At 38.1% G+C, this 19,997-nt stretch overlaps 3 non-coding genes across 3 annotated transcripts; all 3 read left to right on the top strand.

Annotated features, from left to right (window-relative positions):
- The first annotated feature begins 15,400 nt into the window (after nucleotides 1-15,400).
- Nucleotides 15,401-15,564, top strand: LOC135039991 (U1 spliceosomal RNA). The gene has a single exon (XR_010233957.1). It is a non-coding gene; the product is annotated as a U1 spliceosomal RNA (small nuclear RNA).
- A 152-nt stretch (nucleotides 15,565-15,716) lies between these two features.
- On the top strand, nucleotides 15,717-15,879 carry LOC135039905 (U1 spliceosomal RNA). Its single transcript, XR_010233879.1, has one exon. It is a non-coding gene; the product is annotated as a U1 spliceosomal RNA (small nuclear RNA).
- Nucleotides 15,880-16,534: 655 nt separating this feature from the next.
- LOC135039867 (U1 spliceosomal RNA) lies at nucleotides 16,535-16,697 on the top strand. Its single transcript, XR_010233841.1, has one exon. It is a non-coding gene; the product is annotated as a U1 spliceosomal RNA (small nuclear RNA).
- The last annotated feature ends 3,300 nt before the right edge of the window (nucleotides 16,698-19,997 follow it).

Here is a 19,997-nt window from a genome sequence, read left to right as displayed (position 1 = left end):
TGCATCCTCATTTCAATATCTACTGAAATAATACAGGTTGACACCAGGAAACATTAACGCCACTGCATCCTTGCTGCTTTCTCATGTGGAAGTCTGTTTAATGTGAAAACAAGGTGATATCTAATTAGCACACAGGTAAGGAATTAAGAAAATCTTTATTTAAGGGTGAAGATGTTTCTCACAAAATCGTTGCCCCAATGCATCATTGAAATTCAAGCTGGAAAGATGATTTTAATATATCACTTGTACATTTTGTATTGCTCTTCTGGTGACAATGTAGTTTGCTTTTGTCAATAACCATTTTAATAATCGGGTAAAGAAAATTAATTGGATTTTTGAAAGAAAACAATACTGTCAATATACTATTAAAATAAAATTAAAATGGTAAAAGTTATTGTACTTTAAGTAAAAATAAAAGAGCAAAAATATCAATCCCAGTTTTGGATTACTTTAATTAACAAAAAAAAAATGCATATAGCAGAGGATAGTTTCAATCTGCCTACCCCTGGGTTATGGACCCAGCATGCTTCCATTACAGTACTCTGCTGCACATGTAAGTGCAAGAGATCCTGAAGCACTCACTCATCATGGGAAAGTACCAATGTGTTTCTTCATTGGTTGATGGAAGAAACATCATACAAAAACTCTCCACATTATTGACTTTTTAAAATGTTTCTAGGAATCGTTCTAGATGAATGCTTATTAGCCTTTGTCAGTATGTACTTTTGCAAAGTGTCGCGGTGGCGCAATCAGTTAGTGTGTAAGGCTATTAACCAAAAGGTTGGTGGTTCAATCCCACCCAGGGACTTAATTGACCTTGTTATCAGATTTTGGTGATCTTTAAGTAGACAAGTCAAAATGTCAAACCCCCTGTTATGGTGTAGGGTACCTGGCCTTCTCTGATGTAATCAGAGTTAGATTTGATTCAGTGATTTTATAAAAACAGCTAGGAAGCACAATTTAGCAGTGGGTTGCAGAGAAAAAGAAAAATGCTGGCAGAAAAATCCAATTGAGTGATTAAACAGCTCTTCATTTTCTGGCTTTATTTTTATGCTAACTAATTTGTTCTCTGAAAAGTGTCCACAAAGCCAAGTATCTGATTAACATATTTGTAGGGATGGTTTTTCACCTATTACTAAATTAAACTTGCTTCATTGGAAAGGCAGCAAGATGCATCCTCATTTCAATATCTACTGAAATAATACAGGTTGACACCAGGAAACATTAACGCCACTGCATCCTTGCTGCTTTCTCATGTGGAAGTCTGTTTAATGTGAAAACAAGGTGATATCTAATTAGCACACAGGTAAGGAATTAAGAAAATCTTTATTTAAGGGTGAAGATGTTTCTCACAAAATCGTTGCCCCAATGCATCATTGAAATTCAAGCTGGAAAGATGATTTTAATATATCACTTGTACATTTTGTATTGCTCTTCTGGTGACAATGTAGTTTGTTTTTGTCAATTACCATTTTAATAATAGGGTAAAGAAAATTAAGTGGATTTTTGAAAGAAAACAATACTGTCAATATACTATTAAAACAAATTAAAATGGTAAAAGTTATTGTACTTTAAGTAAAAATAAAAGCTAAAATATCAATCCCAGTTTTGGATTACTTTAATGAACAAAAAAAAATGCATATAGCAAAGGATAGTTTCAATCTGCCTACCTCTGGGTTATGGACCCAGCATGCTTCCATTGCAGTACTCTGCTGCACATGTAAGTGCAAGAGATCCTGAAGCACTCACTCATCATGCGAAAGTACCAATGTGTTTCTTCATTGGTTGCTGGAAGAAACATCTTACAAACACTCTCCAGATTATTGACTTTTTAAAGTTTTTCTAGGAAACGTTCTAGATGAATGCTTATTAGTCTTTGTCAGTATACACTTTTCGCAAAGTGTCTCTGTGGCGCAATCGGTTAGTGTGTTCAGCTATTAATCAAAAGGTTGGTGGTTCAATCCCACCCAGGGACGTAATTGACCTTGTGATCAGATTTTGGTGATATTTAAGTAGACAAGTCAAAATTGCAAACCCCCTCTTATGGTGTAGGGTACCTGGCCTTCTCTGATGTAATCAGAGTTAGATTTGATTCAGTGATTTTATAAAAACAGCTAGGAAGCACAATTTAGCAGTGGGTTGCAGAGAAAAAGAAATATGCTGGCAGAAAAATCCAATTGAATGATTAAACAGCTCTTCATTTTCTGGCTTTATTTTTATGCTAACTAATTTGTTCTCTGAAAAGTGTCCACAAAGCCAAGTATCTGATTAACATATTTGTAGTGATGGTTTTTCACCTATTACTAAATTAAACTTGCTTCATTGGAAAGGCAGCAAGATGCATCCTCATTTCAATATCTACTGAAATAATACAGGTTGACACCAGGAAACATTAACGCCACTGCATCCTTGCTGCTTTCTCATGTGGAAGTCTGTTTAATGTGAAAACAAGGTGATATCTAATTAGCACACAGGTAAGGAATTAAGAAAATCTTTATTTAAGGGTGAAGATGTTTCTCACAAAATCGTTGCCCCAATGCATCATTGAAATTCAAGCTGAAAAGATGATTTTAATATATCACTTGTACATTTTGTATTGCTCTTCTGGTGACAATGTAGTTTGTTTTTGTCAATTACCATTTTAATAATCGGGTAAAGAAAATTAATTGGATTTTTGAAAGAAAACAATACTGTCAATATACTATTAAAAAAAATTAAAATGGTAAAAGTTATTGTACTTTAAGTAAAAATAAAAGCTAAAATATCAATCCCAGTTTTGGATTACTTTAATGAACAAAAAAAAAATGCATATAGCAAAGGATAGTTTCAATCTGCCTACCTCTGGGTTATGGGCCCAGCATGCTTCCAGTGCAGTACTCTGCTGCACATGTAAGTGCAAGAGATCCTGAAGCACTCACTCATCATGCGAAAGTACCAATGTGTTTCTTCATTGGTTGCTGGAAGAAACATCTTACAAAAACTCTCCAGATTATTGACTTTTTAAAGTTTTTCTAGGAAACGTTCTAGATGAATGCTTATTAGTCTTTGTCAGTATGTACTTTTTGCAAAGTGTCTCTGTGGCGCAATCGGTTAGTGTGTTCAGCTATTAATCAAAAGGTTGGTGGTTCAATCCCACCCAGGGACGTAATTGACCTTGTGATCAGATTTTGGTGATATTTAAGTAGACAAGTCAAAATTTCGAAAACCCCTGTTATGGTGTAGGGTACCTGGCCTTCTCTGATGTAATCAGAGTTAGATTTGATTCAGTGATTTTATAAAAACAGCTAGGAAGCACAATTTAGCAGTGGGTTGCAGAGAAAAAGAAATATGCTGGCAAAAAAATCCAATTGACTGATTAAACAGCTCTTCATTTTCTGGCTTTATTTTTATGCTAACAAATTTGTTCTCTGAAAAGTGTCCACAAAGCCAAGTATCTGATTAACATCTTTGTAGGGATGGTTTTTCACCTATTACTAAATTAAACTTGCTTCATTGGAAAGGCAGCAAGATGCATCCTCATTTCAATATCTACTGAAATAATACAGGTTGACACCAGGAAACATTAACGCCACTGCATCCTTGCTGCTTTCTCATGTGGAAGTCTGTTTAATGTGAAAACAAGGTGATATCTAATTAGCACACAGGTAAGGAATTAAGAAAATCTTTATTTAAGGGTGAAGATGTTTCTCACAAAATCGTTGCCCCAATGCATCATTGAAATTCAAGCTGGAAAGATGATTTTAATATATCACTTGTACATTTTGTATTGCTCTTCTGGTGACAATGTAGTTTGCTTTTGTCAATTACCATTTTAATAATTGGGTAAAGAAAATTAATTGGATTTTTGAAAGAAAACAATACTGTCAATATACTATTAAAACAAATTAAAATGGTAAAAGTTATTGTACTTTAAGTAAAAATAAAAGAGCAAAAATATCAATCCCAGTTTTGGATTACTTTAATTAACAAAAAAAAAATGCATATAGCAGAGGATAGTTTCAATCTGCCTACCTCTGGGTTATGGACCCAGCATGCTTCCATTACAGTACTCTGCTGCACATGTAAGTGCAAGAGATCCTGAAGCACTCACTCATCATGGGAAAGTACCAATGTGTTTCTTCATTGGTTGATGGAAGAAACATCATACAAAAACTCTCCACATTATTGACTTTTTAAAATGTTTCTAGGAATCGTTCTAGATGAATGCTTATTAGCCTTTGTCAGTATGTACTTTTGCAAAGTGTCGCGGAGGCGCAATCAGTTAGTGTGTAAGGCTTTTAACCAAAAGGTTGGTGGTTCAATCCCACCCAGGGACTTAATTGACCTTGTTATCAGATTTTGGTGATCTTTAAGTAGACAAGTCAAAATTTCAAACCCCCTGTTATGGTGTAGGGTACCTGGCCTTCTCTGATGTAATCAGAGTTAGATTTGATTCAGTGATTTTATAAAAACAGCTAGGAAGCACAATTTAGCAGTGGGTTGCAGAGAAAAAGAAAAATGCTGGCAGAAAAATCCAATTGAGTGATTAAACAGCTCTTCATTTTCTGGCTTTATTTTTATGCTAACTAATTTGTTCTCTGAAAAGTGTCCACAAAGCCAAGTATCTGATTAACATATTTGTAGGGATGGTTTTTCACCTATTACTAAATTAAACTTGCTTCATTGGAAAGGCAGCAAGATGCATCCTCATTTCAATATCTACTGAAATAATACAGGTTGACACCAGGAAACATTAACGCCACTGCATCCTTGCTGCTTTCTCATGTGGAAGTCTGTTTAATGTGAAAACAAGGTGATATCTAATTAGCACACAGGTAAGGAATTAAGAAAATCTTTATTTAAGGGTGAAGATGTTTCTCACAAAATCGTTGCCCCAATGCATCATTGAAATTCAAGCTGGAAAGATGATTTTAATATATCACTTGTACATTTTGTATTGCTCTTCTGGTGACAATGTAGTTTGTTTTTGTCAATTACCATTTTAATAATCGGGTAAAGAAAATTAATTGGATTTTTGAAAGAAAACAATACTGTCAATATACTATAAAAAAAAATTAAAATGGTAAAAGTTATTGTACTTTAAGTAAAAATAAAAGCTAAAATATCAATCCCAGTTTTGGATTACTTTAATGAACAAAAAAAAAATGCATATAGCAAAGGATAGTTTCAATCTGCCTACCTCTGGGTTATGGGCCCAGCATGCTTCCAGTGCAGTACTCTGCTGCACATGTAAGTGCAAGAGATCCTGAAGCACTCACTCATCATGCGAAAGTACCAATGTGTTTCTTCATTGGTTGCTGGAAGAAACATCTTACAAACACTCTCCAGATTATTGACTTTTTAAAGTTTTTCTAGGAAACGTTCTAGATGAATGCTTATTAGTCTTTGTCAGTATATACTTTTCGCAAAGTGTCTCTGTGGCGCAATCGGTTAGTGTGTTCAGCTATTAATCAAAAGGTTGGTGGTTCAATCCCACCCAGGGACGTAATTGACCTTGTGATCAGATTTTGGTGATATTTAAGTAGACAAGTCAAAATTGCAAACCCCCTCTTATGGTGTAGGGTACCTGGCCTTCTCTGATGTAATCAGAGTTAGATTTGATTCAGTGATTTTATAAAAACAGCTAGGAAGCACAATTTAGCAGTGGGTTGCAGAGAAAAAGAAATATGCTGGCAGAAAAATCCAATTGAATGATTAAACAGCTCTTCATTTTCTGGCTTTATTTTTATGCTAACTAATTTGTTCTCTGAAAAGTGTCCACAAAGCCAAGTATCTGATTAACATATTTGTAGTGATGGTTTTTCACCTATTACTAAATTAAACTTGCTTCATTGGAAAGGCAGCAAGATGCATCCTCATTTCAATATCTACTGAAATAATACAGGTTGACACCAGGAAACATTAACGCCACTGCATCCTTGCTGCTTTCTCATGTGGAAGTCTGTTTAATGTGAAAACAAGGTGATATCTAATTAGCACACAGGTAAGGAATTAAGAAAATCTTTATTTAAGGGTGAAGATGTTTCTCACAAAATCGTTGCCCCAATGCATCATTGAAATTCAAGCTGAAAAGATGATTTTAATATATCACTTGTACATTTTGTATTGCTCTTCTGGTGACAATGTAGTTTGTTTTTGTCAATTACCATTTTAATAATCGGGTAAAGAAAATTAATTGGATTTTTGAAAGAAAACAATACTGTCAATATACTATTAAAAAAAATTAAAATGGTAAAAGTTATTGTACTTTAAGTAAAAATAAAAGCTAAAATATCAATCCCAGTTTTGGATTACTTTAATGAACAAAAAAAAAATGCATATAGCAAAGGATAGTTTCAATCTGCCTACCTCTGGGTTATGGGCCCAGCATGCTTCCAGTGCAGTACTCTGCTGCACATGTAAGTGCAAGAGATCCTGAAGCACTCACTCATCATGCGAAAGTACCAATGTGTTTCTTCATTGGTTGCTGGAAGAAACATCTTACAAAAACTCTCCAGATTATTGACTTTTTAAAGTTTTTCTAGGAAACGTTCTAGATGAATGCTTATTAGTCTTTGTCAGTATGTACTTTTTGCAAAGTGTCTCTGTGGCGCAATCGGTTAGTGTGTTCAGCTATTAATCAAAAGGTTGGTGGTTCAATCCCACCCAGGGACGTAATTGACCTTGTGATCAGATTTTGGTGATATTTAAGTAGACAAGTCAAAATTTCGAAAACCCCTGTTATGGTGTAGGGTACCTGGCCTTCTCTGATGTAATCAGAGTTAGATTTGATTCAGTGATTTTATAAAAACAGCTAGGAAGCACAATTTAGCAGTGGGTTGCAGAGAAAAAGAAATATGCTGGCAAAAAAATCCAATTGACTGATTAAACAGCTCTTCATTTTCTGGCTTTATTTTTATGCTAACAAATTTGTTCTCTGAAAAGTGTCCACAAAGCCAAGTATCTGATTAACATCTTTGTAGGGATGGTTTTTCACCTATTACTAAATTAAACTTGCTTCATTGGAAAGGCAGCAAGATGCATCCTCATTTCAATATCTACTGAAATAATACAGGTTGACACCAGGAAACATTAACGCCACTGCATCCTTGCTGCTTTCTCATGTGGAAGTCTGTTTAATGTGAAAACAAGGTGATATCTAATTAGCACACAGGTAAGGAATTAAGAAAATCTTTATTTAAGGGTGAAGATGTTTCTCACAAAATCGTTGCCCCAATGCATCATTGAAATTCAAGCTGGAAAGATGATTTTAATATATCACTTGTACATTTTGTATTGCTCTTCTGGTGACAATGTAGTTTGCTTTTGTCAATTACCATTTTAATAATCGGGTAAAGAAAATTAATTGGATTTTTGAAAGAAAACAATACTGTCAATATACTATTAAAACAAATTAAAATGGTAAAAGTTATTGTACTTTAAGTAAAAATAAAAGAGCAAAAATATCAATCCCAGTTTTGGATTACTTTAATTAACAAAAAAAAAATGCATATAGCAGAGGATAGTTTCAATCTGAATACCTCTGGGTTATGGACCCAGCATGCTTCCATTACAGTACTCTGCTGCACATGTAAGTGCAAGAGATCCTGAAGCACTCACTCATCATGGGAAAGTACCAATGTGTTTCTTCATTGGTTGATGGAAGAAACATCATACAAAAACTCTCCACATTATTGACTTTTTAAAATGTTTCTAGGAATCGTTCTAGATGAATGCTTATTAGCCTTTGTCAGTATGTACTTTTGCAAAGTGTCGCGGTGGCGCAATCAGTTAGTGTGTAAGGCTTTTAACCAAAAGGTTGGTGGTTCAATCCCACCCAGGGACTTAATTGACCTTGTTATCAGATTTTGGTGATCTTTAAGTAGACAAGTCAAAATTTCAAACCCCCTGTTATGGTGTAGGGTACCTGGCCTTCTCTGATGTAATCAGAGTTAGATTTGATTCAGCGATTTTATAAAAACAGCTAGGAAGCACAATTTAGCAGTGGGTTGCAGAGAAAAAGAAAAATGCTGGCAGAAAAATCCAATTGAGTGATTAAACAGCTCTTCATTTTCTGGCTTTATTTTTATGCTAACTAATTTGTTCTCTGAAAAGTGTCCACAAAGCCAAGTATCTGATTAACATATTTGTAGGGATGGTTTTTCACCTATTACTAAATTAAACTTGCTTCATTGGAAAGGCAGCAAGATGCATCCTCATTTCAATATCTACTGAAATAATACAGGTTGACACCAGGAAACATTAACGCCACTGCATCCTTGCTGCTTTCTCATGTGGAAGTCTGTTTAATGTGAAAACAAGGTGATATCTAATTAGCACACAGGTAAGGAATTAAGAAAATCTTTATTTAAGGGTGAAGATGTTTCTCACAAAATCGTTGCCCCAATGCATCATTGAAATTCAAGCTGGAAAGATGATTTTAATATATCACTTGTACATTTTGTATTGCCCTTCTGGTGACAATGTAGTTTGTTTTTGTCAATTACCATTTTAATAATCGGGTAAAGAAAATTAATTGGATTTTTGAAAGAAAACAATACTGTCAATATACTATTAAAAAAAATTAAAATGGTAAAAGTTATTGTACTTTAAGTAAAAATAAAAGCTAAAATATCAATCCCAGTTTTGGATTACTTTAATGAACAAAAAAAAAATGCATATAGCAAAGGATAGTTTCAATCTGCCTACCTCTGGGTTATGGGCCCAGCATGCTTCCAGTGCAGTACTCTGCTGCACATGTAAGTGCAAGAGATCCTGAAGCACTCACTCATCATGCGAAAGTACCAATGTGTTTCTTCATTGGTTGCTGGAAGAAACATCTTACAAAAACTCTCCAGATTATTGACTTTTTAAAGTTTTTCTAGGAAACGTTCTAGATGAATGCTTATTAGTCTTTGTCAGTATGTACTTTTTGCAAAGTGTCTCTGTGGCGCAATCGGTTAGTGTGTTCAGCTATTAATCAAAAGGTTGGTGGTTCAATCCCACCCAGGGATGTAATTGACCTTGTGATCAGATTTTGGTGATATTTAAGTAGACAAGTCAAAATTTCGAAAACCCCTGTTATGGTGTAGGGTACCTGGCCTTCTCTGATGTAATCAGAGTTAGATTTGATTCAGTGATTTTATAAAAACAGCTAGGAAGCACAATTTAGCAGTGGGTTGCAGAGAAAAAGAAATATGCTGGCAAAAAAATCCAATTGACTGATTAAACAGCTCTTCATTTTCTGGCTTTATTTTTATGCTAACAAATTTGTTCTCTGAAAAGTGTCCACAAAGCCAAGTATCTGATTAACATCTTTGTAGGGATGGTTTTTCACCTATTACTAAATTAAACTTGCTTCATTGGAAAGGCAGCAAGATGCATCCTCATTTCAATATCTACTGAAATAATACAGGTTGACACCAGGAAACATTAACGCCACTGCATCCTTGCTGCTTTCTCATGTGGAAGTCTGTTTAATGTGAAAACAAGGTGATATCTAATTAGCACACAGGTAAGGAATTAAGAAAATCTTTATTTAAGGGTGAAGATGTTTCTCACAAAATCGTTGCCCCAATGCATCATTGAAATTCAAGCTGGAAAGATGATTTTAATATATCACTTGTACATTTTGTATTGCTCTTCTGGTGACAATGTAGTTTGCTTTTGTCAATTACCATTTTAATAATCGGGTAAAGAAAATTAATTGGATTTTTGAAAGAAAACAATACTGTCAATATACTATTAAAACAAATTAAAATGGTAAAAGTTATTGTACTTTAAGTAAAAATAAAAGAGCAAAAATATCAATCCCAGTTTTGGATTACTTTAATTAACAAAAAAAAAATGCATATAGCAGAGGATAGTTTCAATCTGCCTACCTCTGGGTTATGGACCCAGCATGCTTCCATTACAGTACTCTGCTGCACATGTAAGTGCAAGAGATCCTGAAGCACTCACTCATCATGGGAAAGTACCAATGTGTTTCTTCATTGGTTGATGGAAGAAACATCATACAAAAACTCTCCACATTATTGACTTTTTAAAATGTTTCTAGGAATCGTTCTAGATGAATGCTTATTAGCCTTTGTCAGTATGTACTTTTGCAAAGTGTCGCGGTGGCGCAATCAGTTAGTGTGTAAGGCTTTTAACCAAAAGGTTGGTGGTTCAATCCCACCCAGGGACTTAATTGACCTTGTTATCAGATTTTGGTGATCTTTAAGTAGACAAGTCAAAATTTCAAACCCCCTGTTATGGTGTAGGGTACCTGGCCTTCTCTGATGTAATCAGAGTTAGATTTGATTCAGTGATTTTATAAAAACAGCTAGGAAGCACAATTTAGCAGTGGGTTGCAGAGAAAAAGAAAAATGCTGGCAGAAAAATCCAATTGAGTGATTAAACAGCTCTTCATTTTCTGGCTTTATTTTTATGCTAACTAATTTGTTCTCTGAAAAGTGTCCACAAAGCCAAGTATCTGATTAACATATTTGTAGGGATGGTTTTTCACCTATTACTAAATTAAACTTGCTTCATTGGAAAGGCAGCAAGATGCATCCTCATTTCAATATCTACTGAAATAATACAGGTTGACACCAGGAAACATTAACGCCACTGCATCCTTGCTGCTTTCTCATGTGGAAGTCTGTTTAATGTGAAAACAAGGTGATATCTAATTAGCACACAGGTAAGGAATTAAGAAAATCTTTATTTAAGGGTGAAGATGTTTCTCACAAAATCGTTGCCCCAATGCATCATTGAAATTCAAGCTGGAAAGATGATTTTAATATATCACTTGTACATTTTGTATTGCCCTTCTGGTGACAATGTAGTTTGTTTTTGTCAATTACCATTTTAATAATCGGGTAAAGAAAATTAATTGGATTTTTGAAAGAAAACAATACTGTCAATATACTATTAAAAAAAATTAAAATGGTAAAAGTTATTGTACTTTAAGTAAAAATAAAAGCTAAAATATCAATCCCAGTTTTGGATTACTTTAATGAACAAAAAAAAATGCATATAGCAAAGGATAGTTTCAATCTGCCTACCTCTGGGTTATGGGCCCAGCATGCTTCCAGTGCAGTACTCTGCTGCACATGTAAGTGCAAGAGATCCTGAAGCACTCACTCATCATGCGAAAGTACCAATGTGTTTCTTCATTGGTTGCTGGAAGAAACATCTTACAAAAACTCTCCAGATTATTGACTTTTTAAAGTTTTTCTAGGAAACGTTCTAGATGAATGCTTATTAGTCTTTGTCAGTATGTACTTTTTGCAAAGTGTCTCTGTGGCGCAATCGGTTAGTGTGTTCAGCTATTAATCAAAAGGTTGGTGGTTCAATCCCACCCAGGGATGTAATTGACCTTGTGATCAGATTTTGGTGATATTTAAGTAGACAAGTCAAAATTTCGAAAACCCCTGTTATGGTGTAGGGTACCTGGCCTTCTCTGATGTAATCAGAGTTAGATTTGATTCAGTGATTTTATAAAAACAGCTAGGAAGCACAATTTAGCAGTGGGTTGCAGAGAAAAAGAAATATGCTGGCAAAAAAATCCAATTGACTGATTAAACAGCTCTTCATTTTCTGGCTTTATTTTTATGCTAACAAATTTGTTCTCTGAAAAGTGTCCACAAAGCCAAGTATCTGATTAACATCTTTGTAGGGATGGTTTTTCACCTATTACTAAATTAAACTTGCTTCATTGGAAAGGCAGCAAGATGCATCCTCATTTCAATATCTACTGAAATAATACAGGTTGACACCAGGAAACATTAACGCCACTGCATCCTTGCTGCTTTCTCATGTGGAAGTCTGTTTAATGTGAAAACAAGGTGATATCTAATTAGCACACAGGTAAGGAATTAAGAAAATCTTTATTTAAGGCTGAAGATGTTTCTCACAAAATCGTTGCCCCAATGCATCATTGAAATTCAAGCTGGAAAGATGATTTTAATATATCACTTGTACATTTTGTATTGCTCTTCTGGTGACAATGTAGTTTGCTTTTGTCAATTACCATTTTAATAATCGGGTAAAGAAAATTAATTGGATTTTTGAAAGAAAACAATACTGTCAATATACTATTAAAACAAATTAAAATGGTAAAAGTTATTGTACTTTAAGTAAAAATAAAAGAGCAAAAATATCAATCCCAGTTTTGGATTACTTTAATTAACAAAAAAAAATGCATATAGCAGAGGATAGTTTCAATCTGCCTACCTCTGGGTTATGGACCCAGCATGCTTCCATTACAGTACTCTGCTGCACATGTAAGTGCAAGAGATCCTGAAGCACTCACTCATCATGGGAAAGTACCAATGTGTTTCTTCATTGGTTGATGGAAGAAACATCATACAAAAACTCTCCACATTATTGACTTTTTAAAATGTTTCTAGGAATCGTTCTAGATGAATGCTTATTAGCCTTTGTCAGTATGTACTTTTGCAAAGTGTCGCGGTGGCGCAATCAGTTAGTGTGTAAGGCTATTAACCAAAAGGTTGGTGGTTCAATCCCACCCAGGGACTTAATTGACCTTGTTATCAGATTTTGGTGATCTTTAAGTAGACAAGTCAAAATTTCGAAAACCCCTGTTATGGTGTAGGGTACCTGGCCTTCTCTGATGTAATCAGAGTTAGATTTGATTCAGTGATTTTATAAAAACAGCTAGGAAGCACAATTTAGCAGTGGGTTGCAGAGAAAAAGAAATATGCTGGCAAAAAAATCCAATTGACTGATTAAACAGCTCTTCATTTTCTGGCTTTATTTTTATGCTAACAAATTTGTTCTCTGAAAAGTGTCCACAAAGCCAAGTATCTGATTAACATCTTTGTAGGGATGGTTTTTCACCTATTACTAAATTAAACTTGCTTCATTGGAAAGGCAGCAAGATGCATCCTCATTTCAATATCTACTGAAATAATACAGGTTGACACCAGGAAACATTAACGCCACTGCATCCTTGCTGCTTTCTCATGTGGAAGTCTGTTTAATGTGAAAACAAGGTGATATCTAATTAGCACACAGGTAAGGAATTAAGAAAATCTTTATTTAAGGGTGAAGATGTTTCTCACAAAATCGTTGCCCCAATGCATCATTGAAATTCAAGCTGGAAAGATGATTTTAATATATCACTTGTACATTTTGTATTGCTCTTCTGGTGACAATGTAGTTTGCTTTTGTCAATTACCATTTTAATAATCGGGTAAAGAAAATTAATTGGATTTTTGAAAGAAAACAATACTGTCAATATACTATTAAAACAAATTAAAATGGTAAAAGTTATTGTACTTTAAGTAAAAATAAAAGAGCAAAAATATCAATCCCAGTTTTGGATTACTTTAATTAACAAAAAAAAATGCATATAGCAGAGGATAGTTTCAATCTGCCTACCTCTGGGTTATGGACCCAGCATGCTTCCATTACAGTACTCTGCTGCACATGTAAGTGCAAGAGATCCTGAAGCACTCACTCATCATGGGAAAGTACCAATGTGTTTCTTCATTGGTTGATGGAAGAAACATCATACAAAAACTCTCCACATTATTGACTTTTTAAAATGTTTCTAGGAATCGTTCTAGATGAATGCTTATTAGCCTTTGTCAGTATGTACTTTTGCAAAGTGTCGCGGTGGCGCAATCAGTTAGTGTGTAAGGCTATTAACCAAAAGGTTGGTGGTTCAATCCCACCCAGGGACTTAATTGACCTTGTTATCAGATTTTGGTGATCTTTAAGTAGACAAGTCAAAATTTCAAACCCCCTGTTATGGTGTAGGGTACCTGGCCTTCTCTGATGTAATCAGAGTTAGATTTGATTCAGTGATTTTATAAAAACAGCTAGGAAGCACAATTTAGCAGTGGGTTGCAGAGAAAAAGAAAAATGCTGGCAGAAAAATCCAATTGAGTGATTAAACAGCTCTTCATTTTCTGGCTTTATTTTTATGCTAACTAATTTGTTCTCTGAAAAGTGTCCACAAAGCCAAGTATCTGATTAACATATTTGTAGGGATGGTTTTTCACCTATTACTAAATTAAACTTGCTTCATTGGAAAGGCAGCAAGATGCATCCTCATTTCAATATCTACTGAAATAATACAGGTTGACACCAGGAAACATTAACGCCACTGCATCCTTGCTGCTTTCTCATGTGGAAGTCTGTTTAATGTGAAAACAAGGTGATATCTAATTAGCACACAGGTAAGGAATTAAGAAAATCTTTATTTAAGGGTGAAGATGTTTCGCACAAAATCGTTGCCCCAATGCATCATTGAAATTCAAGCTGGAAAGATGATTTTAATATATCACTTGTACATTTTGTATTGCCCTTCTGGTGACAATGTAGTTTGTTTTTGTCAATTACCATTTTAATAATAGGGTAAAGAAAATTAAGTGGATTTTTGAAAGAAAACAATACTGTCAATATACTATTAAAACAAATTAAAATGGTAAAAGTTATTGTACTTTAAGTAAAAATAAAAGCTAAAATATCAATCCCAGTTTTGGATTACTTTAATGAACAACAAAAAAATGCATATAGCAAAGGATAGTTTCAATCTGCCTACCTCTGGGTTATGGACCCAGCATGCTTCCATTGCAGTACTCTGCTGCACATGTAAGTGCAAGAGATCCTGAAGCACTCACTCATCATGCGAAAGTACCAATGTGTTTCTTCATTGGTTGCTGGAAGAAACATCTTACAAACACTCTCCAGATTATTGACTTTTTAAAGTTTTTCTAGGAAACGTTCTAGATGAATGCTTATTAGTCTTTGTCAGTATATACTTTTTGCAAAGTGTCTCTGTGGCGCAATCGGTTAGTGTGTTCAGCTAACCCTTGTGCACTATCCTGACTTCTCCTCCTGTCTGCTTACTTTGTGCCTTCCAATGCACAATGCAAACTACAGGTAGTGCTGCAGGGCCCACACCCTTTTACTTGCCTTACGGAGCAGCTCTGGAGCTGTTTCAGTGCCAAGCTGCTGTAAGAAATAAGCTTGAATGCTTCAGAGGCTGGGGCATTGTCAACATGAGCCCCACACCAAAGGAGGGTGGAGGTGTTTAATGCGAACTAGGGGTCATCCAAGCGCCGCAAAAGGCCGCCATACCCTGCACGCCCCTTTTCTCTTTTCATATGCAGATGAGGATTGAAGCCAACTTTGACCCACTGCTTGGATGACATCACCATATGCAAATCCATCTGCTGCAGGCCTTCCCCCCGGAATGCTTGCACTAGTTGTTGCATTTGGTTTGTTGTTTGGGGGTGCTTCAGTATTAGGCAGCCTTCTGCCCTCCCATGTTCATCTGAAAATATGTGTTCTCCCTGCAGTTGTTGTCCCAAGATGAGAGTTCCCTTGTGCTGCCTCAGTTGAATCTCCTTTACTTGACAGAGATGTGCCTGAGCAGCGGCCCTCCCCAGCCCTATCCCAAATCATACTTATTTTGCATAGGAGATACCATGGTCATGAAGATTGTTCTCCCAGGGTGAGGTTCATTCATTGCATTTTGGGTATGCTGATCCCTGTGATTTCCCCAAATGTGGGTAACTCGACTGCATTATTTGTGGTAGTGGGGGACTGTGTTTGTGTTTTCCTCTGGTCAGCTCTGGTAAAAGTCAGATTTCTTTGTTTCAGATCTTCCTCTAGCCTTGTTCTTCTTTCGAGAGTTCCCTTGTGCTTCCTCAGTTGGATCTCCTTCAGTTGACAGGGCGGTGCCCGAGCAGCGACCCTCCCCAGCTCAAGCCCAACTCCTACTTACCTGCCAGGTGAGATACTATGATCATGAAGGTGCTTCTTCCAGGGCAAGGCTTACCCATTGCACTCTGGGTGTGCTGCCCCTGCGATTTCCCCAAATGTGGGAAACTTGACTGCATAATTTGTGTTTCCCCTGGTCGGCTCTCGTATAATTCAGATCTCTTTGTCTCAGGTCTCTCTCCAGCCTAGTTTGCTGTCTGTTTCCACTTCTTTTTTCTTGAGCCCCTCCCTTTTATACCCTTGTGCACTATCCTGACTTCTCCTCCTGTCTGCTTACTTTGTGCCTTCCAATGCACAATGCAAACTACACACCCTTTTACTTGCCTTACAGAGCAGCTCTGGAGCTGTTACAGTGCCAAGCTGCTGTAAGAAATCAGCTTGAATGCTTCAGGGGCTGGGGCATTGTCAACATGAGCCCCACACCGAAGGAGGGTGGGGGTGTTTAATGCGAACTAAGGGTCATCCAAGCGCCGCAAAAGGCCGCCATGCCCTGCATGCCCCTTTTCTCTTTTCATATGCAGATGAGGGTTCCAGCCAACTTTGGCCCACTGCTTGGATGACATCACCGTATGCAAATCCGTCTTCTGCAGAACTTCCCCCAGGAATGCTTGTACTAGTTGTTGCATTTGGTTTGTTGTTTGGGGGTGCTTCAGTATTAGGCAGCCTTCTGCCCTCCCATGTTCATCTGAAAATATGTGTTCTCCCTGCAGTTGTTGTCCCCAGATGAGAGTTCCCTTGTGCTGCCTCAGTTGAATCTCCTATACTTGACAGAGATGTGCCTGAGCAGCGGCCCTCCCCAGCCCTATCCCAAATCATACTTATTTTGCATAGGCGATACCATGGTCATGAAGATTGTTCTCCCAGGGTGAGGTTCATTCATTGCATTCTGGGTATGCTGACCCCTGTGATTTCCAAAATGTGGGAAACTTGACTGCATTATTTGTGGTAGTGGGGGACTGTGTTTGTGCTTTCCTCTGGTCAGCTCTGGTAAAAGTCAGATTTCTTTGTCTCAGATCTTCCTCTAGCCTTGTTCTTCTTTCGAGAGTTCCCTTGTGCTGCCTCAGTTGGATCTCCTTCACTTCACAGGGGGTGCCCGAGCAGCAATCCTCCACAGCTCTGGCCCAACTCCTACTTACCTGCCAGGTGAGATACTATGATCTTCACTGTTAGGGCAATCAGGATGTGGAATTCCCTGCCAGGGAAGGTGGTAATGGCGGACTCTGTAATTGGATTTAAAAAAGGAATGGATACATTTCTGAATGAAAAAGCTATCCAAGTTTATAATACTTAAAATATCAACATGGTTAATCCGGGGGTAACATGAGTTGTAGTAGCTAACTAGTCATAATACATTATTAAGCAAGTATGTAGAATCATCACAACTTAAAACAGGTTGAACACGATGGGCAATTTGCCTCTATTCAACCTCAAAAACTATGTTACTATATGTTACTATATTACTATGTTACTGTAGTATACAGAACACCACAATGCAATGAGCAGTGATAGTGAGCACTGATGAGGATACTAGAACTGACACTGAGCAGCAAGATGCAGCACTGGACTATTAGTAATGTACTGTAGTATGCTGAGCACAACAATGCAGCACAAGACAATGAGCAGTGATACTGAGCACTGATGAGGATACTACTGAGAACTGACACTGAGCAGGAGAGACACACTACTAGTATTACTGAGCAGCAATAAGTATCCACTGATACTGAGCACTGATATTGAGATTTCCACTGAGAGAACATAGCCACGTCCTCTCCGCTCTCTCTTCAATGCACGAGTAAAAATGGCGGCAACGCGCAGCTCTTTATATGGAATCCGAATCTCGCGAGAATCCGACAGCGGGATGATGACATTTTCCCTTGTTCATAGAATTTGGGAGTCATTTTGATCCCAAAGTATTATTAACCTCAATAACCATAATTTCCACTCATTTTCAGTCTATTCTTAACACTTTACACCTCACAATATTATTTTTAGTCCTAAAATTTGCACCGAGGTCGCTGGATGACTAAGCTCAGCGACCCAAGTGGCCGACACAAACACCTGGCCCATCTAGGAGTGGCACTGCAGTGTCCCGCAGGATAGCCCTTCCAAAAAACACTCCCCAAACAGCACATGACGCAAAGAAAAAAAGAGGCGCAATGAGGTAGCTGTGTGACTAAGCTCAGCGACCCAAGTGGCCGACACAAACACCTGGCCCATCTAGGAGTGGCACTGCAGTGTCACGCAGGATGGCCCTTCCAAAAAACACTCCCCAAACAGCACATGACGCAAAGAAAAAAAGAGGCGCAATGAGGTAGCTGTGTGACTAAGCTCAGCGACCCAAGTGGCCGACACAAACACCTGGCCCATCTAGGAGTGGCACTGCAGTGTCACGCAGGATGGCCCTTCCAAAAACACTCCCCAAACAGCACATGACGCAAAGAAAAAAAGAGGCGCAATGAGGTAGCTGTGTGACTAAGCTCAGCGACCCAAGTGGCCGACACAAACACCTGGCCCATCTAGGAGTGGCACTGCAGTGTCACGCAGGATGGCCCTTCCAAAAAACACTCCCCAAACAGCACATGACGCAAAGAAAAAAAGAGGCGCAATGAGGTAGCTGTGTGACTAAGCTCAGCGACCCAAGTGGCCGACACAAACACCTGGCCCATCTAGGAGTGTCACTGCAGTGTCACGCAGGATGGCCCTTCCAAAAAACACTCCCCAAACAGCACATGACGCAAAGAAAAAAAGAGGCGCAATGAGGTAGCTGTGTGACTAAGCTCAGCGACCCAAGTGGCCGACACAAACACCTGGCCCATCTAGGAGTGGCACTGCAGTGTCACGCAGGATGGCCCTTCCAAAAAACACTCCCCAAACAGCACATGACGCAAAGAAAAATGAAAGAAAAAAGAGGTGCAAGATGGAATTGTCCTTGGGCACTCCCACCCACCCTTATGTTGTATAAACAGGACATGCACACTTTAACCAACCCATCATTTCAGTGACAGGGTCTGCCACACGACTGTGACTGAAATGACGGGTTGGTTTGGACCCCCACCAAAAAAGAAGCAATTAATCTCTCCTTGCACAAACTGGCTCTACAGAGGCAAGATGTCCACCTCATCATCATCCTCCGATTCATCACCGTGTACATCCCCCTCCTCACAGATTATCAATTCGTCCCCACTGGAATCTACCATCTCAGCTCCCTGTGTACTTTGTGGAGGCAATTGCTGCTGGTCAATGTCTCCACGGAGCAATTGATTATAATTCATTTTAATGAACATCATCTTCTCCACATTTTCTGGAAGTAACCTCGTACGCCGATTGCTGACAAGGTGAGCGGCGGCACTAAACACTCTTTCGGAGTACTACTTGTGGGAGGGCAACTTAGGTAGAATAAAGCCAGTTTGTGCAAGGGCCTCCAAATTGCCTCTTTTTCCTGCCAGTATACGTACGGACTGTCTGACGTGCCTACTTGGATGCGGTCACTCATATAATCCTCCACCATTCTTTCAATGGTGAGAGAATCATATGCAGTGACAGTAGACGTCATGTCCGTAATCGTTGGCAGGTCCTTCAGTCCGGACCAGATGTCAGCATCAGCAGTCGCACCAGACTGCCCTGCATCACCGCCAGCGGGTGGGCTCGGAATTCTGAGCCTTTTCCTCGCACCCCCAATTGCGGGAGAATGTGAAGGAGGAGCTGTTGACCGATCAAGTTCCACTTGACTTGATAATTTTCTCACCAGCAGGTCTTTGAACCCCTGCAGACTTGTGTCTGCCGGAAAGAGAGATACAACGTAGGTTTTAAATCTAGGATCGAGCACGGTGGCCAAAATGTAGTGCTCTGATTTCAACAGATTGACCACCCGTGAATCCTGGTTAAGCGAATGAAGGGCTCCATCCACAAGTCCCACATGCCTAGCGGAATCGCTCTGTCTTAGCTCCTCCTTCAATGTCTCCAGCTTCTTCTGCAAAAGCCTGATGACGGGAATGACCTGACTCAGGCTGGCAGTGTCTGAACTGACTTCACGTGTGGCAAGTTCAAAAGGTTGCAGAACCTTGCACAACGTTGAAATCATTCTCCACTGCGCTTGAGACAGGTGCATTCCACCTCCTATATCGTGGTCAGATGTATAGGCTTGAATGGCCTTTTGCTGCTCCTCCATCCTCTGAAGCATATAGAGGGTTGAATTCCACCTCGTTACCACTTCTTGCTTCAGATGATGGCAGGGCAGGTTCAGGCGTTTTTGGTGTTGCTCCAGTCTTCTGTACGTG

Source organism: Pseudophryne corroboree, unplaced genomic scaffold (assembly GCF_028390025.1).
Source record: "Pseudophryne corroboree isolate aPseCor3 unplaced genomic scaffold, aPseCor3.hap2 scaffold_719, whole genome shotgun sequence".
Taxonomy (NCBI): Eukaryota; Metazoa; Chordata; class Amphibia; order Anura; family Myobatrachidae; genus Pseudophryne; species Pseudophryne corroboree.
Note: the sequence above shows the minus strand (reverse complement) of the source record. Positions and strands in the feature narration are given on the sequence as shown.